General features: G+C 39.0%; 1 long non-coding RNA gene across 3 annotated transcripts; it reads left to right on the forward strand.

The window, feature by feature from the left end:
- Positions 1-15,374: 15,374 nt before the first annotated feature.
- Positions 15,375-17,438, forward strand: LOC147640058 (uncharacterized). 3 transcript variants are annotated; one of them, XR_015262368.1, is made up of 3 exons: positions 15,375-15,826; positions 16,651-16,825; positions 16,930-17,438. It is a non-coding gene; the product is annotated as an uncharacterized LOC147640058 (long non-coding RNA). The 3 variants fall into 3 exon arrangements; XR_015262367.1 differs by having other exon boundaries at positions 16,688-16,825; XR_015262369.1 differs by having other exon boundaries at positions 15,377-15,826; positions 16,738-16,825.
- Positions 17,439-22,734: the final 5,296 nt, after the last annotated feature.

The following is a 22,734-nucleotide window of genomic DNA, read 5'->3' on the forward strand; positions in this document are numbered from 1 at the left end:
AAATCAATATTAGGATATGTTTGGATAAATAAATTCTATAAATATCAAAAAAAATCTTTCCCTGAAACAGAAAATCAAAATAGATTTTCCAAGGTGTAATTGGAATTAATTAAAATTGATTCAGAAGACCTTAGCCCCTAAGGGTCTAGATTTTTTAAAATTTTTTTATTATGGTCCAATTAAGGTTCCTATGGACCAATAAGATTAATCCAAGTGTTGGGACAAGATAAATCCAAAGAATAAAACAAAATAACCAAAATGAGTAATTGCCCACATAAGATGAAGAGTTGACCAAGCACTAGGTTTATTAGTTAAAAATTATGAGGTATTAATAAAAAAATGAGATATTTTGGAGTAATCATTCATTTTTGACACATGTGTAAGGAAAAGGGAGACCTTCAAGGAGACACCTACTTCACATGCTTGGATGAGTTTAAAACACAAAAATAATAGGATATTTTTATCTCTCCTCTCTCCTAGATCAAACCAAATCAAAAAGGGAGCCAAAGTGGTCCAAATCTTGTCCAGCTTCAACCAAACTGAAGCTGGAAAATTCTAGAACTCAGTTGGACTCAGTTAGTGGCCTCCCTCTCCTATAAATAGACCCTCATTCCTTTGTATTATTATCTCTGTGAATTAAACTATGCCGATATTACTCTAAACTAAGCTTAATTTCTATTACCCTCTAAAAACCTCTACAAAATTGAAGAGATTGGAGCTTCTCTCTCTTTAATCTTCCTTGGTGACTCCTACAACATACCAAACCAATTGATTGGTTGGGGGCCTCTACTGTGATCAAAGAATCAAGTAAATTAGAAGATAAAGTGTGGATTATTGTCTTTTTCTTATTAAAACTCCAAATGCTTCTCTTCTCAACCCCTCTCAAGCTTGAGAAGCTTTAATTTGAATGGCATTTGATTACTATTGAAGTTCTTTTATGAATTGTAATAAAGAAACACATAAATTTTCATTTATGCTTAATTTTAATGGTTTTTAAGCATTTCTCTCTCTCCCCCCAAAGAAAGGTCATTCCTATGACCTATTCTCAATCCAAATGAAGCTTCTCATGAAGAATAGGTCATTCCTATGACCTATTCTCAATCCAAATGAAGCTTCTCATGAAGCATTTCTCTAATCCAAAAGTAATTTCTATGCTTGTCTAATTGGAGGCCAAAATAATGGCTTTTTAATGCTTTTATGATATTTATTTCATAGAGAAATTATGAATCAATCCATAATTGGATAATGATCCAATTAGTGGTCATTCTAATCATATCAATAATATTAAACTTTTTCAATTAAATTGAGAATTATCAGTAATAGTAGTGGAGCTATGGCAAAATTTTTGTAAAATAAACACATAAAACATTTTCATTCATAATATGAAAAGAGGACTTCCTACCATATTCTAGGAATTATCATCCTAGATTAATTGAATGATTCTCATTGTAATCATGGAGAAATTGATTTTTATGTTTATGCATAATTAGTAAATTAGGAAAAAGGAGAAGGGGAGAACCTGGGCGAGGCTGTGGAGAAATGGGTGGAAGCCATGGAAGAATATTTTGCGTCAGAAGCTACAATGAGCAGAGCAAATTGGCTCTTACCAGGCTCAAAATAGTGGAAACAGCCAAGGTGGCATGGAGGAACCACTATGACACCAACCGTCTGGATAGAAATACTCAGTCCTGGAGGAACGACCTTAAAACCTATTTGAGAAAGAGATTTTATTCCCTTGGATTTTTGGAAATCAAAATGAACGAATTCTTAGAGCTAAAGCAGGGGAGCAAAACCATCGAGGAATATCACCAGGCCTTTGCTCTTCTACTCAAATATTCACCACCTCTAGATGAAGAGCAACTCATGGCCAGGTTCATTCGGGGAACGAACGAACCCTTGGACACACATGTCAAAATTGCCAAGCCAATGTCCATGGCTGAAGCTATCAGAATGGTGAAGGACTTTGCCAAAGCTTTCATCGTAAAAGTCCCGCCAAAGCCAGCTCCCTTATCCTTCAAGAGATTTCAGACACTGAGAAGTTCTTCCAACTTTTCACGTCCAAAGAGACACCAAGGTCCTAACCAGAATGTGGAGATGGGAAGCTTCAGAAATGAAGGAAGACCTTTCCCCCGAAGTTCATTCTCAAGAACTCCGGCTCTCTCTAGAATGCAAAGGGAAGACCTTCGAAGCGAGAACCGATGCTTCGGATGTCAAGGACTTGGGCACCAGCTCAAGGATTTCCCATCTCCTTCTGTGGGCCAAGGAAGCCAAGATCCCAAAGTTCCGAGACAGACTCCTTCTTATCAGTCTAATCAGGGTCCCCAGCGCCAAAATCAAGGTACTAACCCTAAAAGAGTGCTAGCTCAGCCTCTTGCAACCTCCATGCAAAAAGCAGTCTCTGAACTCCCTCCTAGAATTGGAATAACCAGAGAGAGAGAGTTCCACCTCAGACGGCAGTAGCTAGAGAGCAGTCACCATAGCTAAGAAAGGAGAGATCTATGCAGAAATTGAGCATCAGGGGAATAACCGTCAATTCTCAGTCCTCTAGACTCCAGTAGAGTACCAGGGTAAGAAATTCAAGCTTTTGATTGATTCAGGCTATACTCACTCTTTTATTTTCCCAGGATGTCTACGTAAATTAGTCCTGAATCAAAAATCAGGGAAACCTATGCAAGTGGAATTAGCCACCACTGGGAAGATTCTTTTCACTCACCTTGAGACTGACCTTATTCAGTTTAGCTTAGATGGGAACGTAAAAGAGTGCCAGTTCAGAGTCCTACCCCTGGGAATATATGATGGAATCCTTGGAATGGATTGGCTCCAAAAGAATCAGGCTGACATTCATTATCACAAAGGAACCATCTCTTTTCTACTAGACCTTCACGGGAATAAAGTTCAAGGAATTGGAATTTTTGGATCCCCACTGCTGCAATTAGTCAAGGCTTCCAAATTATTAAAAGGGCTCACAAAAAGGCAAGCTGTGTATGTCGTAAAATGAATCTGGTAGACATAAAATGCAAGGCTAAAGAACCAGAGTGGTTAAGTGAGTATGCAGATGTATTTCCTGAAGAGCTTACTCAGATGCCTCCGTCTCGTGAAGTAGATCATGAGATCGAATTAACCCCCAGAGCTCAGCCCCAGTAGCCCAGCGTGCATACAAAATGCCAGTCCTTGAAGCCATAGAACTTAAGGAACAGTTAAGACAACTGTTAGAGCAGAGTTTCGTCAGACCGAGTGTCTCACTTTGGGGTATGCCCGTTCTCTTTCAAAAGAAGAAAGATGGAACATTAAGACTCTGTATTGACTACAGAGGACTGAATCAATTAACAATTAAGAATAAGTATCCTATTCCTAGGATTGATGAACTTCTATATCAGTTAAGTGGTACCCAAATGTTTGCAAGATAGATCTCAAATCCGGGTACTACCAGATCAGAATCAAGGAGCAGGACATCCCAAAGACAGCATTTAATACTCGCTACTATGGGCATTATGAGTTCACAGTCATGCTGTTTGGATTGACTAATGCCCGACGACATTCAATCGTCTTATGCAAGATATTCTCAGAGAATACTTAGATGATTTTGTTCTTGTCTTCTTTGATGATATCTTAGTATACTCAAAGAATGCTGCAGATCATGAAGATCATGTGCGGAAAGTCTTGGAAATCCTAAGGAAATACCAACTCTTTGCAAAGAAGAGCAAGTGTTCCTTCTCTGTTGACCAGGTGGAATACTTGGGATTCATAGTGTCAAAGGATGGGATTTCTCCTGACCCCGCAAAGATCCAAGTAGTAGTTGAATGGCCAGAACCCAAGTCAATAAAGGAAGTCAGAGGGTTCCTAGGGTTAACCAGATGGTATAGGATCTTTATACCTAGGTATGCTCAGATAGCATCCCCTTTAACTAACCTTCTCAAAAAAAGTACACTTTTTCAGTGGACTGCAATGTGTCAGAGTTCTTTTGACAAGCTGAAGACAGCCTTAGTAACCAACCCTGTCCTTAAATTACCACATTTTACCAAACCCTTTGAGGTAGTTTTTACTGATGCTAGTGGATTTGCCTTAGGCGGTGCTCTAATACAAGAAGGTCATGCAGTGGCCTATGAATCCAGAAAACTCAGAACACATGAGAGGAATCATGCCGTCCATGACTTGGAGTTACTCTCAGTAGTGTATGCTCTGAAGTTGTGGAGACATTATCTTTTAGGACAAAGATTCATCATATGACAGATCATCAAAGTCTGAAGTTGATCTTCACCCAAAGGGATCTCAACATGCATCAAAGGAGATGAATGCAGACCCTGCAGGAGTTTGATTTTGAAATAAAGTATCGATCGGGAAAGAAAATGTGGTTGCAGATGCGCTCAGTAGAAAAGCCTCCTTGCTTGCAATTACAGTTGGTGTCAAATCCATTGATCAATGAAGCAAAGGAGAAAATCATGCAGGACAAATTCTTTGCCCCTATTGCTACCCTTTTGATGCATGAAAGCAAGACTCCTCCAGCAAATGAGTCGAGTTCTTGGTGGATGAAGGATGCATGTATTTTAATAATCGGCTATGTATCCCCAATGATGCGGGAATAAAGGGAAGAATTATGAGAGAATCTATGATAGCCTGATAGCTGGGCATCCAGGGTTTATAAAAACCTATATGTCTGTGAAGAAAAGCTCTTCTTGCTAGGACTCAAAAAGGATGTACTTGATCATGTAAGGAAATGCTTGATGTGCCAAAGAGTCAAGGCAGAGAGAGTCAAGATACCATGGAAACTGCAGCCTCTAGACATTCCACAGATGAAGTGGGAATGCATCAGTATGGACTTTGTCAGACTTTGTCACTGGATTAGCTTCAGTGCAATCAGGATACAACTCCATTTTTGTGGTAGTTGACAGGCTAACCAAAGTTGTCCATCTGATTCTAGTGAAAGAAACATACTCTGTAGTGGTGGATGTTGCCAGAGTTTTCCTTAAGGAGATCTTCAGATTGCATGGTTTACCCAAGAGGATAGTAAGTGATGGAGATCCCAAATTCATATCGAAATTCTGGACTGCGTTCTTTGAAGTGCTAGGAACTTTCTTGGATCTCAGCACAGCCTAGCACCCCGAAACAGATGGCCAGACGGAAAGGGTGAATCAAGTAATTGAAGATATCCTTTGGTCATGGTGCAGCAGGGAACCCAAGAAGTGGTTAAGTCATTTGCATCTGATCGAATTTGCTTACGATGCTTCTTATCATCGGAGCATTGGGATGAGTCCTTTCAAATCTTTGTATGGACAAGATTGCCTTACACCGTTGACTTGGTCTGAACCATTGATCAGAGTCAAAATATCCAGACAAATGCTTGATGACATGGACTAGTAGATGCAATCAATCCGTAAAGATATAAAGGCAGTCCAAGACAGGCAAAAGCAGTATGCAGATAAAAAGAGATCAGAGAGAGAGTTTTAAGAATCAGATATAGTCTTCATTCGAGTACGACCAAAAAGAAGTTCCTTATCCTTAGGGAAGTACAAGAAGCTCTCTCCCAGATACTGTGTGGGCTACATGCTATCATAAAGAAAGTGGGCGATCTAGCCTACAAACTTCTTTTGCCTCCCCATCTCAAGGTACATGATGTATTCCTTGTCAGTTTGCTTAAGAAGTATGTACCTAGCTTGAATCACATGCTTGATGATGAGCAATTGATCTCTCCGACTCAAGGCCAGATGGTACTCCAACCTGAGGAAATCCTTGATGTTTGGGAGAAGATTCTCAGGAGCAGAGTCCTCAGAGAATTCTTAGTAAATTGGAAGTTCTTCCCTCTAGAAGACACCACCTAGGAGAAAGAAGAAGAGTTGGCGAAGGATTACCCCCACTTTGCGAGATAAGTACATCTCGCGTTTTTCAAGTGGAAGAGGATGTAAGATTCCTACTCAGCTTGAATATCAAATAAGCCTCTACTTCAATCCCTTGTAATCAAATAAGCCTCTACTTCAATCCCTTGCAATCATTCTATGTTTCTGAATACAAGAAAATATCATTTTTCCTTGTTTTGCCTAGTGAGATAAAAATTTCTAGAGAGTGGTAAATCAATATTGGGATATTTTTGGATAAATAAATTCTACAAATATCAAAAAAATATTTTCCTAAACAGAAAATCAAAATAGATTTTCCAAGGTGCAATTGGAATTAATTAAAATTGATTCAGAAGACCTTAGCCTAACGGTCCAAATTTTCGAGAAAAAAATTATTATGGTCCAATTAAGGTTCCTATGGACCAATAAGATTAATCCAAGTGTTGGGACAAGATAAATCCAAAGAATATAATAAGTTTCTACATAACTTGGTTTTTTCATTTTCTACATGTCTCTAAATCACTCAGCATGACTAGTCATATGGTTAGAGGTGCCAGAATCCACATACCGTGTATCTTAAGATCCTAATACATCTCTTGTTATGGAACTGAGCATGTACTGCATCACAAACAGTTGCTCACTTCTGTCATCACCTCCCTGTTTACTAGATGATGCATAGTTGCGTTGCTGTAACTTTCCACTTTTAGTATCATTCTGCTAAGTTTTATAGCAATCCTTTGCCATGTGCCTTGGTTTGCCACAATAATAGCACTCTATGCTATTTTCATTATGATTTATTTGCCAACCACCTCGGCCTCTTTGGCTCCTCCTACCTCTAGACTAGCCTCTTCCACGTGTATGATTGCTACTGCAAATCATTAGACTGTTGTTGTCCAGAATTCTGATTTCCTTGTCAGCCACCACCTTGGCCTGGACCACGACCTCTACCTCTGCCTCTACCTGAAGTAGAGTAAAAGGCCTGTTCTGATGTGTTCTTGCTTTGTGAAGAAGAGTCCTCACCTAGTGACTTTTCTTCTATTATCAACATAGACACCAAGTCCACCGAAAGTTGGGAATATTCTCCTTGATTGCAATGGAGGTCTTGAATGGCTTGTACTCTTTGCCAAGCCCATTCAAACAAATACTCACCAAATCATCATTATCCATCGATACATTGATGGACCCAAGGGATTCAACAATGCCCTTGACCTTTAAAGCATCCTCATGATAGACATGCTTTTCTTTTCCATAGTATGCAGCTCTTACTTTAGCTGCAGTTTTCTTGCCTTTGTGTTGGTGTGGAACATCTACACTAGATTCTGTCATGCAACTGGTGGAGTGTTGGCATCCTGTATGTGTCCTATCATCGTGTTCGTGACACTAATTAAAAGCCAATACATGACTTTCCTTGTACCTTGGTTCCAATCCTTTGATGCCTTTGTGTCTGCTGGAGTGGCATTCTCTTCAGACAACTCAAGAGGCTCATTGTCTCCTTCGACATAGTCCCAAAATCCTTTACCCATAAGGAAATTGGTCATTCTGAACTTCCAGGCATGGAAGTTGTCCAGCTTCTCACTAACAATCTGATTAATTATGTCAAACATGTTTTCTTGCAACAATTAAAAAACTATACAGATAATTTCTGTATACAACCTGTAACACAACAGTATCTTCAAAATGCACTGTTGCACTACAATAATCAGATTTCTGTTGGAATTAGGGTTGCAGGAAAGCACACAAAGCTTGGAGAAGAAGAAGCAAGAATGCACACAACACAAAGTGTATTAGATTGTGTCAATGTACAAAAGATAAGTTAGCCCTAAAATGATGGGCGTATATACAAGCCGGGGGAAAAAACCTCCTAAAGAGGGAAAAAGTGCCCCGGTGGTCCTAAGTGTGTTCACACACATCACTGCCTATATATATAGCAACAAATCCCCCTGGGAGTGATGGTGTGAACGAGAGCTGGCACTCATGTATAGGGGAGTGCCATGCCCGAAGTAGATCAATCCACAAAGGGGAGCAAGCCCAAAGCTTTGCAAAAGGCTTCGAACTTCTCACGAGGAAGCGCCTTTGTGAAAAGATCGGCGAGGTTGTCCTGTGTTGGCACATATGTCAAGCTGATCTCTCCTGCTGAGAGTCTCTCCCTGACATAGTGATAATGCACCTCAATGTGCTTTGTGCGAGCATAAAAAACTGGGTTTCTCGCAACTGCCAATGCGCTCTGGCTGTCAGTGAAGATAGAGGTGGCAGACTCCTGTCCAACACCCAAGTCAGCCATAAGCCGTCTGAGCCACACACACTCAACCGTAGCTGTGAAAGCTGCCCTGTACTCAGCTTCACAGCTAGAAGTGGCCACAGTAGGTTGCTTCTTGCTCAACCAAGATATGCATGAGCTACCGAGCATGAAACAAAAACCACTTGTGGACACTCTTGTGTCATAGCAACCGGCCCAATCTGAGTCCGAAAAAGCATGTAAATCTGGCGGCAATGATCTCCCCTTGGGATAAAACAACCCAAGATGTATGGTGCCACTCAAGTAGCAAAAGATGCGTTTAACTGCCTTTCAATGCTGAGACCCTGGGCTATGCATAAACCTGCTCACCTGTGAGACTGCAAACTAAATGTCTGGCCTCGTAATGCATACATAAATGAGGCAACCAACAGCTGTCTGATAGAGTGTGACATCAAAGTGATCTCCAACATCATGAAGACTCAACTTCAAACCTGTCTCCATTGGAGTAGCAATAGGCTTGCAGTCTTCAAGGCTAAATCTCCGCAACAATGTCTCAATATACTTTGTCTGACACAAAGCAATACCTCCATCACACTGCTTAAATTGTATCCCCAAATAATGATGCAAATGCCCCAAATCTGACATCTCAAAAGAGGCATTCAAATCAGCCTTAAAATCAACAATATGACTCTCATTTGGTCCTGTGAGCAGCATGTCATCGACATAGAGAGCAATGATTAGATGTACATCATCCACATGTTTAACATACAAAGTGCTTTCTGTTGGATTATTCTGAAAACCATGTGCAATCAAATATGCATGTATCTTTTCATACCAACCTGCACACTTTGTTTTCCTGCCCTCTTTGTACAAAACCACGAGGCTGCGATACATACACCTCCTCATGCAAATCTCCATTCAAGAACGCAGTCTTTATGTCCAACTGATGTACATTCCAACCATTATGAGCTGCCAATGCACAAATGCTACGAATGGTAGTCATACGACAAGTGGGAGCAAAGGTCTCATCAAAATCAATGCCCTTTTCTTGAGCATAACCCTTTGCAACAAGTCTAGCCTTATAGCGATCAACACTGCCATCTGGCTTTCGTTTCAATTTAAAAACCCACTTACATCCAATGGCCTTTTTATTACCAATAGGCAAATCACACAAAGACCATGTACCATTCTTCATTATAGCATCATATTCACTTTGCATTGCAGCCAACCAATTTTCTGAATTTTGTGTTTCATCAAATGAAAGAGGTTCTTCCTCTTCACACATACTAGACACAGCCAAAGCATAACAATCTGATGCATAAGAGGCATGCTGAAAACCTGAACGAGTACGACTAGTCAATCTTACTATCATGCAAGGTTTGCACCAGCCATTTAGGCATACCTCTAGCCTGCTCATTTTCAGCCCTATCCTCATGAATTACATCCTGTAAATAGGTGCATCAATCTTACTATCACGCAAGGTTTGCACCAGCCATTTAGGCATACCTCTAGCCTGCTCATTTTCAGCCCTATCCTCATGAATTACATCCTATAAATATGCATCAGAAATAGGCTAATCTATGATGTCGTTTGAAATCTGCATAGGCTGAATATTTACCTCATTAGGAATTACATTTGAATTCCCACCTGTAAACAGAGGCAACAACGTATCAAATACATCCTGTGAGCTCACACCTGTCTCTTTGGTACATGATAACAAGGGCTGCACAGCATCTTCCACAAAAACAACATCTTGACTAATCAAGATACGCTTTGACTGTGGATGATACAATCTGTAACCCTTGCTTTCAGCACTATAACCAACAAAAATGCATTTGATAGCTTTATCATCCAATTTTCTGCATTGTTGCATAGGCACTAAAGCATAGGCCAAGCAACCAAAGACACGCAAGTGACCAATAGAAGGCTTCCTACCATGCCAAGCTTCGTATGGAGTAATAGACTGCAAGGCCTTAGTGGGACACCTGTTGAGTACATATGCAGCACACATGACAGCCTCAAGCCAAAACGCATGTGGCAAAGCTTGGCTCTTGACCATACATCGTGCCATCTCCATAAGTGACCTGTTCTTCCTCTCAGCAACACCATTTTGCTGAGGGGTATACGGCACTGTACATTGGTGTTTTATCTCACGACTAGCCAGAAATGCATCAAACTCTTTAGACATGTACTCCCCCCCTCGATTAGAACAGAGGGTGCCCATAGTACAATTGGATACATTTTCAACCATAAGCATAAACTGTTTGAAGCACAAAAACACTTCGGACTTTGCCTTCAGTGGATATACCCATGCATGCCTTGAGTAATCATCAATGAAAGTCATGAAGTACAAGTGTTTACTAAATGATGGAGTTTGCATAGGCCCACATACATCACTATGTACAAGCTGCAATTTGCGAGTGGCCTGCACAGAACCATCCTTTGGAAACGCAGAACGTTGCATTTTGCCCAAAATACAGCCTTCACAAACATGTTTCAATGGTGTCTCAAGAGGGGGCAATGAAGCAACCATATCAAATTTCTGCAAACGCAGCAAACTAGCAAAGTTCAGATGACCAAAACGAGCATGCCATAGTTTTACATCTGAAACTGCCTTTTCATCAGAAACTGCATTTGCTGAATCTTCCACACACTTGTCATAAGAATTGAGCCTATATAGCCCACGAAACAAGGTGCCAGATACAATAATCGTATCACCAGAAGTCAAATCATGAACAGTACATCTGTCATCCACAAATTTGACTACAAGTCCAAGTCTAGCAAGCGCAGAGACAGACAATAGATTCTTCTTTATCCCTGGCACATACAAAGCATCTGAAAGTGTGAAAGCACTGCCATTTGCAGCAGTAAGCATAATTTTACCAATGCTCTTCACTGGGTAAGAAGCATTATTGGCACATGTGACAGTATTCCCATTAGGGACAGCCTCAAGAGAAGTGAACATATCACGATGCGAGGTAATGTGCTTTGTAGCACCACTGTCAAAATACAATACATGAGAGTCAACAGAAATTGCCAAACATGCATCATGTACAGATGGGTCATATTGGCAGATCATAAAATGTGATAAAATTTAAATAATATTTATGAAAGTTAAACTTGGATTAATGGCCAATAAAACATCAGCAGTTGATAGTTAGGTGCTAGGTTAAATGAGAAGCTGCTAGGGATTGGAGTCTCTTTATTGAGAAGTCGCTCAAGAGAGGAGGTTCCTAATTGATTTTTAAAATTTGTAATATATATAAATAATATATTTATATAAAACAGGTTTTTGACGGGTTGTTGGAAAAACCACCCATCAATTTGGTGGTGCACAGGAATGTTCACCCTTCAGTGATCATGAAGGGAAGTTTTTTTTCAAAAAAAACTTTCAAAATTGTTGTGAAAGGACTAAAACATGTAAGATGGTCATCAAAAAGCATCATTAGTTGCAAGGATCGATATGGAGTTTGAAGGAGGAGGTGATCTCCACAAGGTTTTAGAGGTACAAATTAGAAATGGAAGGGCAGTGAGGGCCTTCTAGAAAGGGTGACACAAGGTTGAAGTTGAAGGCATAAAAGGCTTGTGAGGAAAACTTTGGCGGGCTAGGCCGAGGAGGGAGGAAGCACACCCATGGAGGAAGGGAGGAATAAGGAGAGTCACTTGACATGGAGGTAGGGTTACAGAAGAGTGGTGTGAGTTGAGGGAGGTGTGAGTCGAGGGAGGCATGGGAGGGTCATAATGCCATTTGGAGGACACATTACACCTTAGCCACCTTTGTGTCAAGAAGGCAGCCACCATCAATTAATTGATACAATCAGAAATGTTTTGTGCATACATATGAATTAAACAAAAAAATCCAACCTTATTTGAAAAAATAAAATAAAATACCCAACCTTAGAAAAAGAGAATTATTGGACAATATATTTTTGAGGGAAAAATCTTTTGATATATGCCTTATTTGGAATGTGGCACATTTCCATGGAGCCATTTGCCTTTGATACCATTTACATCGCTCTCTCTCTCTCTCTCTCTCTCTCTCTCTCTCTCTCTCTTTGTGTGTGTGCACGACACATCTTAAGTGTGCCCATGTCTCTCTCTCTCCCCCCCCCACTCCCTTTCTCTGTCTTGTCTCCTGGGTGTGTGTGTGTGTAAAAGAGGACACTCTCACTACCTTTCTGCCACCCATTGTGGGGTAGAAATGGCTAGTGGGATTGCCCTTGGGATGACATGGACCCACCTGGGTTCAAGTCTCTCCGTCGATTGGTCTCTCTAGATCAATACTAATAGGCTAACCCGTGCTTCGCACGTCACCTCACATGGTAATTTTGTGAAACTTTTCTTTTGTGACCCATGCTTCGTGTTATGTATATAATTGGTTTTGTCAGAAAATGGAACCAATGGGCAAAGTGATAGGATGAAGTCATTGTCAAAGGTTTGGAAGTAGGAATCCTAGCTCCATATTTTAAAATCCCAAAGTAATAAGAGTGTACCCCACTCTCTCTCTCTCTCTCTCTCTCTCTCTCTCTCTCTCTCTCTCTCTCTCTCTCTCTCTCTCTCTCTCTCTCTCTCTCTCTCTCTCTCACCGTAGCACAAAAAAGCAAAGTATTTGTTCCCTAGCGTACACATGACTACAAAGTATTTGTTCCCTAGCGTACACATGACTGCACTCTTGTCTTGTCCTGCCATGTGTCCCTGCTCTCTCGATGATTAAAATAGATAGTACAGAAAAAGATATAAAAATAAAAGTCATAAACTGAATGTTCCGACATGTATGTGTTGGTTGTAGGTAATGGAACAAATTGACAAAGTGATAGGACATTTATACTTGTTGTCAGTGGAGTGGACGAAGCTTGTCAAAGGTTTGAAAGTAGAATTCCCAGCTTCATATTTTTCAAATCCTAGATTAATAGGAGCCTGCCTCTCTCTCTCTTACCGTAGCACAAAAAAGCAAAGTATTTGTTCCCTAGCATACACATGACTACAAAGTATTTGTTCCCTAGCATACACATTCGTTCCCTTAGATGCTTCTTCACTCGTGGTCCTACAAAGAAAAGAGAGAATTATTGATAAAACATTAATTAAAAATTTACCCATAAATCTATTATAGTTATAGGTTAATCTTACCTGACACAAATGAAGATTGAAATAGAGCTTTGTCTGGCGCCACAAAATACTCGTATCGAAGGGAGAAAATCTTGTACGTACGGAATGAGGTCCAAGCCTCTGGTATAGAGAATCCCTCAAAAGAGGCAACACATCTCTCTGTGTCATAGTCAGTGTCACAAACATACTCTTTTGTAAATAAGTATACTCCCAACTTCTCACCGGGAACACTAATCCCATATCTTTCAATGCCCTCCTCCACAACTTTGACCATGAAAAAATCCACCATAGGCAAAATCCTAAAACAAAGAAGAAATTAAGAAGTTATATAAACAAACATGGAAATCTTGAAAGAATTTCTTGTAATTTACGCACCCATCCTTGTGGTCGTCTATCATAATCCCAACAACATGATGAGGAAGGGGTGCACACTAAAGAGGTGGCTCTATAAATAAAGTAAGTTATATATGTCATGCACTAAAAAATCATTAAAAATATGAATAAATACCAAAAAATGGATATAAAGTTGTAAACCTTCAACCCTCGACTCCAACATATCCAAAGTCAATAGAATGTCATACATGATTGTCCCTAAAACAAAACAAAACTTTTTAGAATATATACATAAAACAAAGAACAAAGAGCCATAGAAACTCCTTTTGGCATACATCCTCCTCTTGTCATATGATAGGGGAAAGGATGTGCTTAATAGGAAAGATACACATGCATACAAAAAGACACATACAAAAAATTAGAACACATAACTTCAATACGATACGTGAAATAATTACCTAGAAGCATCTAAGATCTACGCATAAACAATGGTACTTATTGTAAGCCAAGCAATAAGGTGGATATGCTCCCCCAAGTTAGAGACCATAATTGAAAGGATATGCTCCCCCAAGTTAGAGACCATAACTGAAAGGATGTTCTGGTAAAAAAACTATAGCTATCAAATCAGGTCGATCACATACACACTGTCTCGGAAGTAAAGCATCTAAAACCTCTTACTAGTTTTGATTGCATGCAAAAGTAATAAATAAATCAAGTTTGCCCTTGGAATGGATAACTGCCATTGCATTTGATATATTTTCCAAGTCCACCAATAAAACTCGATGGTAATGGTAATAATTAACATGTAATAAATTGCTTCTATAGGTAGTTCTTATTGCCATATGCAAAACTTCCTTATATACAACATTAGTAGTATGAACCGTCTCTCGACCACTCACATTGGTCTCACAGCAGCAGCAGCAGCAGGTAGTATCTTGAAGAAATACCTTGACAGCATTCGATGATCGCACAGTGAGAAAGCAACATATAACTGTCCATGACTAAATACCGGAGTTGCCAAGTATAATCCTAAAAGAGACATTGTTTGGCCTTGTGATTTATTTATTGTCATGGCAAATGCGAGTCGTACAAGGAACTGCCTCCGCCTCATATCAAATGGAAGCCGCAATGTACTTGGAATGAAAGTTATTCTTGGAATGAAGACCCTATCCCCAATGTTAGTCCCAGTAATAATTTCCACCTCTAACACCTTTGTGTGAAATTTCTTGCATATTAAGTGAAAATAAAATTACATAAAAAATACATTTAAGATTTTAAAAAAATTGAAGTGAAAAAAAACACCAACCTGTTGCTGAGAAGCTCGCGAGCGAGGACTGTGGACGCTGGCAACTGAGTGAGCGAGGCCGAGCCGAGGTAGTGACGTTGAAGACCGAGCCGAGCGAGTGAACTGAAGGCGAAAGAGAAAGGCAATGTGCGAGCTGAAGGCGATCTGCGCAAGTAGGCGAAAGCTGTGTGCAAACGACCAATTGTTGTAGCAGGTGAAAGGTGAATCTAATAAGCCGTGGTGAATTTGCATTTGCCGTGGCCAAGGGACGTGATGGATTATGATGGAGAATCTCGTGATGGTGATCTTCCAATGCAGTCTCGATTACACAAACTCTCTCAGTGCACTCTCGATTATGATAGTGATCATCTATGCGATCCAGCTCGCCAAATTCGGCTGCTCCTAGGCGACCTCCCTGCTCGCCACGTGGCTGTAAGAGAGGTATTTGTGGCTCGCCACATGGCAGTTACAAATAATATAGATATAGAAGTCGACGTTAAGGAGTCTTGTCTCTCTCTCTCTCTTTGTGTGTCTCTTTCACGGGTTTTGCAAAACCCTTAGAGCCTCAAGGGTTTTTAAACTTGGTACCAATGCCTTAAAATTCGATTCAACCAAAAGGCCGTGTCCGGTGTCCGAATCCATATTGTTCAGCCGCCTAGGATGAAACCCTAATCTTGAAACCCTAGTATGGAGTGCTATATGTTCTCCTCCATTGGACCTCCAACATAGTAGTAGCCTTTGCCCTTCTCCTGCTGTGATGCACCTATTTTACATGTTAGACTACGGAGTCGGACGCTTGTTCGCCGATGAGAAAAAGCTTTGCGCCTGAGCAGGATAAGGCTAACTAGGGCCTCTTCCATGGGCCCTGCGGAGAGGGAAGTGATGATTGTCCTTTATATATCTTGGTCTGTGTTTCTGATCGCAGGGTGAAGAGTAGCGTGACATTTCTGATTCCTTCCTTCAGAGTGTTAGGGATCTGCCCTGCCCTGTGATGTGGTCTTTACGCTCTGGTGATCGGTAGATCCGAGTGTGGTGGTGAGCTCCTCCTCCTCCTCCTCCTCCTCCTCCTCCTCCTCCGTCTACTGTTGCGGTTGTTGTTGTTATCCCCTCCCCCAAAACCCCCATTCCACTCTTTCTCCTACTTTCATTTTCTTCTGCCTCTTAACGCCGGAGTCGGGTGGAGGAGCTCACCGTTATCACCGCTGAAGTTTTGTATATCCCTGTTCCTTCTTATGGTTTCTCGCTGTGTGCCTAACTTGTAGAAATGTGAGTACTGTGTGTGGTTGAAACGGCATTCCCGTTTAGATTTTGTACGGATAAAGATGAACTAGCAGTCTAGATAACGTCTTTTTAAACGACAGTGTGGGAAATATTGGTTCTTATGGTTTCTCTCTCTACAGATGAAGATAAATTAGCAGTCTAGATAACGTCTTTTTAAACGACACAGTGGGAAATTTTTGTTCTCATGGTTTCTCTGTGTAGAAATGTGAGTAGGCTGTGTGGTCGAAACGACACTCCCGTTCATATTTGTACGGAAATTAGTAGTCTAGAGAATGTTTTATTTGGTGTGGGGAAACTTCAAAAGAAAAGTTGATGTTCTAAACAGTCGTTAGTGTTTCCATTTGATTTGAGGTAAAGAAATTTGAGTTCAAAAAATAGAGCTGAACTTTTAAATTTGGGTTCTAAAGATTGGTTGATGTAGGTGTAGGAAATGGCACCATATTTGTATTTTAACCTTTGAAAAGTTGTTCTGGGCAGTAGACTTGTTTCACAGCCTCTAAATTGAAATCTACCTTTTCAAATACATGCACGCAATTTGTGACCCAATGCGAACTTTTATTCATCATTTTATGCACCAGTGTAATCATGGTGCAAAATCTGCCTTTTCAAAATCAGGCACGCAATTTGTGACAATGGCGAACTTTTATTCATCATATATTGTCCAGGGAAATCATGGCGCAGCTTCTTATAAATGTGGTCACTTGGCACCCCCTTATATAACCTCAGTCGTTGTCGCCTATACGAACATGACATGTATGTACTATAACTACAACCAATGTGAATGTAATCATATTTGGGAGTAACACTCTGGTTTCTCTTTGAAATTCACTTACTACAATAGTTGCACTTGACTCCAGTACAAAAGATGAATCATATGGTCTTCGGCAAGTATCGATCATCGGTAATGAGAGACAAATCTTCGGTATTGCGAGACATTTCAAGTTTCGATCTTCGGTAATCAGAAATCTAATTTTCTATTCTAAAGCTTTGTGTCGCAAGCATGGGCTTGAATCTTGATTGAGAAATCAGTAGCAGTTCTTTCTCAAGGTCATGAATCAAGTGTGAACCCGAGTATTTCCAACATAATTGGCGAAATAGAATGGCAATTGACTGGTGATTTGGCACACTGTAGTGGTGAATCCTAACTTGGTAGGTAAATTAAGGGTTTTTGGTTCATTCAAGTTTCTTTAATACCGTTACAATGCGCCAAAATAAAGTTAGCAAGGCGAAAAATGAAGTGGAGTGTCATCGCTGCAGGATTGAGTTATGATGAGATAGTATTGTCCTCGAAAATTCAGTGTATAGATTGTCGACTCTTCAATGGAATGGTTGTCGTACCTCCCCAATGATGAAGGTACTTTTTTTATAACGGAAATCGTACTTAATATTTAAACTATTAGGGCACTTTAAACTTGTAAACAGCATTGGATGTGAGCACTTTAAACATGTTTAGGAACTTCTGATGGTAGAAAATGAACATAAAAGAGATATTTGTCTACAAAATTCCTAAGGTAGTATGGCAAGTTTGTATGCAATCGAAAAATGAAGATGCTTTAGACGCTCTGAACTTTAAAAAGTGTTACAAATAGGATGGTAGCAAAATGCATGGGAAGCTAGCAAAATGGGTCATAAGAACCTCTCAAAACAAGGAGGATGAATGAGCCATTCTATTTGATAGAAGCAGTCCACTAGTTTTTAGAGTGAGATTGGCCAAAATGGGTGGATGTCCTACGAATGGCCCTCTTCAGTAGTACAACCACAATCAAACCAATTGGCAATAGTCCCCTTGTGAAAGGCTTGTTGAAAGATTCGAACAGATTCAATAAAAAACTTTCCTTACCTAGCAGCAAAGTGCGAAGATTTGCGGGAATTCTCCACCTTGACTCTATAGTTCTCGTTAGTCTTGAACAATTGTATTCCATGTACATGCCCTCAAGCTTTTTATAGAGGGTATAAGATGCAGGCGATACCTACAGTGCACTGAAAAGCAAAGATGGCTAAAAGAGGGAATAAAAAGTGCGCTGAAAAGCAAAGATGGCTAAAAGAGGGAAATAAAAAATAACTTTAGAGGGATGAGTGATTGTTGTGACTAAAGCCGTCTCGTGGAAAAACTAGTGTAACTTAGTCCCCATCTCCATGTGCATTACTAGGGTGGAGCCCCATTCTACATTGCAAATTGAATGATAGATGATACATTCTTGAATTACAAACAATGGGATGACTTGCTAGTAGCTAAACCTACATGCTAGAGTAATGGCGAGGTGTTGAGGCACTTGCAATAGTGCCAATTGGGTTTTCCATGGTCATAATCTATGGAATACATGTGGTGGGGAAGATTTTTAACAAATAAAAAGTTAACATATTTCAAAGTAGAAATTTGTCTGTGGATAAAATTGATAGTCGAAGAAGGTTTTAAGATGTGCTATTCTCAATATATGATGCATCATGTTGATGAAATTATTAAAAAGTTGAGAGCTAAAAATGAATTTTAGAATAAAATGAAACCCATGTAGCAAGATCACCTAGAAAAGGATAGTGTGGTTTCTAATGAAGAATTGGAGCTAATGAGGAAGGACTTTAAACTTGCAGAATACATTAAGTTCTAACCTTGAAACAATATCTAGAATAGTGCTTTGTTAATTATGGTATGATCATATCATGTAGAAGTTATGTTTTTTAGTCAAGCATTAAGTAATGTTGTATCTTGGAGGTTGAGCTTGGCACGTATCTCTATCGATGTAGCAACAGGCTTACAGTCTTTAAGACTAAATCATGAAAGCTATCTTTATATGTACTTTGACTAAAAGCATCAAAATACCATTATCATGATGTATATACTATATGCTTAAAAAATAATTAAACGAAGCCAAATCTATCATCTTTAAGGCTCTAATCTTCTCCTTATTAGGGCTTGTGAGTAGTATGTCATTAACATATAAAACAATGATCAATAAGCAATCTTTACTCCTCTATACATAGAGAGTACTCTTAGTTGGATTGTTACAAAAATTATTTGCAACCAAGTATGCCATTTAAAGCTTTTCCTAACATTTATAGACTCTTGTCTCTTCTCAACAAAACCACTAGACTAAGATACATGAAACTTCTCATGCAAATCATCGTTTAAGAAGAGTGTTGATATCCAGCTACTGAACATTCCAACCATGATGTGTCGCCAATGCAATAATACACTTTATAGTTATGCAAGATGTAGCAAAAGGTCATCATAATCTATGTCATTCTTCTAAGTATAATCGTTTGCAATAATACATTAATTTGTAGTCATACGAGATGGAGCAATGGTTATCATAATTTGTTCTTTTGATGAGCATAACTCTGCAAACAAGCCTTTCCTTAATGTTACCATCATCTTTATGCTTACTTATAAACACACTTTGTACAAATAATCCTTTTATTATAAGGTAAATCTACTAAATACTAAGTGTTATTTTTGAGGATCGAGTCTTGTACTTATCTTGCATGGCTTGCATCTAATGACTATTTTCATTTGCTTCCTTAAAGGAAACATGTTCCTCTTCATTGTTTATATATTGGAAAATGAAAGCATGATTCACAAAAGAATGAGATGTATGATGGAAACTTGTTGCACATGTAGTTGATTTGCTTTTCTGCAATGTTTATACTAGACATTTTGGCATACTCTTGGACACCTGTATGGCTATCCTTTCCTTGTTTATTGCATTATCCATAATTGCCTCATCAATAGGTTGAAGTGGATTCAAATTTGGGCTCTTTTTTAGTTGGTATGGATTGATTTGCAACATCTTATTGAACATTCATTTGTTGCACATATGATTGACCATCATCATTATACAAAGGTAGGAACTCATCAAAGGTGTCCTTTGATCATACATTTTTTTTTGTTTTTCACATAAGAAAATGAGATGAACTGAGTTCTTAATAAAGATAACATCTCTACTCTCCAAAATCCACCTTGTGGTGGCTAGATAGTAAAGTATATATCCTTTGCTTTCTGAGATGTATTCCACAAAAATATATTGTCGTCTTATCATCTAGCTTTTGTCTTGTTGCTTGGGCACAAGCGGATAAGTAAGATAACCAAAGAGACGTAAACGAGTCATAGAAGCTTTCCTTCCATTCCAAGCTTCAAAAGGTTAATTATATGTAAGGCCTTGGTGGAGCATCTGTTTAGCACATAAGAAGTGGCACACACATAACTGCCTTCAATAAAAAAATATTAGGTAAATCTTAGCCTTTGCAACATGTTATCTCCATGAGATTGATTCTTCATCTTAGCCTTTGCAACATGTTATCTCCATGAGATTGATTCTTCATCTTAGCCATGTCATTTTGATAGTGTGAAGGTATTGTGCATTGATGCTAAATGTCTCTTTCAACCATATATATATATGTATATATGAAATACCTTTAATATATATTCTCTCCCTCTATCTATACAAAGGGTGTCAACTTTACACAGACACATTTTTAGCTATAGAAACAAAGTGTCTAAATTATGTAAAAATCTTTGACTTTACTTTCAATGGATACATTGAGGAGCGCTTAGTGTAGTCATCAATAAAATTCACAAACTATATCTCCAAATTGATGGTGTTTTCATGGGACCATATACATCACTATATATAACATATAATTTTTTGACAACCCTAACTGATCCACCTTTCGAGAATGATGTCCATGGCATCTTGCCTAAAATGCACCCTTACGTATTGTTTGACAAGGGTCTCAAGATTTAACTCTGATACCATCTCTTGTCTTTTAAGATTCAACAAAAATTATCAAAATTCAATTGACCAAAGCCATCATGACATAGCTCTGCATTACTCGTAGCACGTGTAGTAATTGAAAAAGTGTTTATGTCGATCTCTCATACGTCTCTAATTTGTAAAGCTCATGGCTTACAATACCAAATATTATAGTGATGTCTTCATTACTCCGATCATGAACTATGTACTCATGTCTCATCATCAACAAATATGATCACTAGGACTACCCTTAATAATGATAGAGAACGACGACAACAAGTTCTCTTTAATGTCTAGAACAAACAAGGCTTCTGAGAGATTATCCTATCACTTACAACATTGAGTACAATCGGAATAACTTCTTTCATTAGCCTCCTTGAGAAGCAGACTCAAGGGAGTAAAGTAAATCACATTGAGAAATAATATACTTACTAGCACCACTATCAAAATACTAGACATGTTGATATGTCACTAGTATGTGACATATCAACATGTTGATATGTCACTAGACATGTTGATATGTCACTAGTATGTAAATATGTGACTCAAGGGAGGAAAATAAATCACACTAATAAGCACACAAAGAAGTAATGTGCTTACTAGCGCATTACTTCTCAACACTAAAGATAAATCACATGTGACTCAAAGGAAGAAAATAAATCACGCTGAGAAGTGATGTGCTTACTAGCACCACTATTAAAATACTAACATGCTGATATATCACTGACATGTATACATCATGGACATAAGGGTTATAAGTTTAATGCACAATGAATGTCAAATTATCTCATGCATAGTTTGTTGACTCCTTTTTAGCACTTGGTGTTGATGCATCAGTCATAGCCAACAGCTATGCCTAACTCTTTCTTCTTCTCCTTCTCCAGCTTTTTTATATATTGATTGATATAATGGCTTGGCTTCTAATAGTAGTTGCATTTGCCTTTTTCCTTAGGCTTATCACTCCTCTTCTTGGCATCCTTGCCAGAATACTGAGCTAAAGTTAGTAGTCGCCTTGAGAAAAGTCTTTGCCTTTACCTTTTTAACTAGTAGTGATGCCTGATCTCCTACACGTATACTAGTTCGTTTTTGTAGAGATTGCTCTTCTCATAAGAGCACTACAATCAACTTATCAAATGTAAGTGAATTAGGGTTACTCTTCATGAGCCAAAGTGTGTGGATGCAAAACCATGATATGAATCTGACAAAGCTGAGAACATTGGACACCAATGATTTGTCCAACATGCAAGCTTCTCCATGAGATCTTTGATCCTTGTGAGAAACTCATCCATTAAATCTTCCTCACTTATGTACTCTAACTCTTTCTTATGCGTGTCTTGTTACATGCTTACTAAAGCATAGCAAGTATATCACAAGTCTACTTGGTAGTTTTACATGGGCGAATATGAGGACTAATGATTCTTTTCATAGAAAGTGCCATCACAATACTTGTGTCTATGTATCCTTTTCGTCCCACCATGCTTATTCCGCTATGGGAGGTATGGAGGTAAATGCCAAAATGGCATATGAAGTAGAATTATCATCCAAAGTACTGGTACTATCCTATACTGGTGAGATAGGGCACTTCTTAATGGCATATGAAGTAGAATTACCATCCAAAGTACTGGTACTATCCTATACTGGTGAGATAGGGCACTTCTTAATGGCAATAACAACATTCCAAAGCCCTTTGGTAACCAATGCATTGTATAGGACCACAATGGGTAGTTGGTCTTATCAAGCTTATCCCCATCAAAAAGAATCCCAAATACATTACTGCATGCCATTTCAACGTGCAAATAATGAATCTCTTAACATAAAATGTAATATTCAGACTACCTGTAAGGTACTGTTATCAATGCCCACTAAGAATGCAATTGAGATGGCCACCAATAGTCCACTAATGAGGAAGGAAAC

This window comes from Cibotium barometz, chromosome 3, assembly GCF_041138505.1.
Source record: "Cibotium barometz isolate CiBa-2024 chromosome 3, ASM4113850v1, whole genome shotgun sequence".
NCBI lineage: Eukaryota > Viridiplantae > Streptophyta > Polypodiopsida > Cyatheales > Cibotiaceae > Cibotium > Cibotium barometz.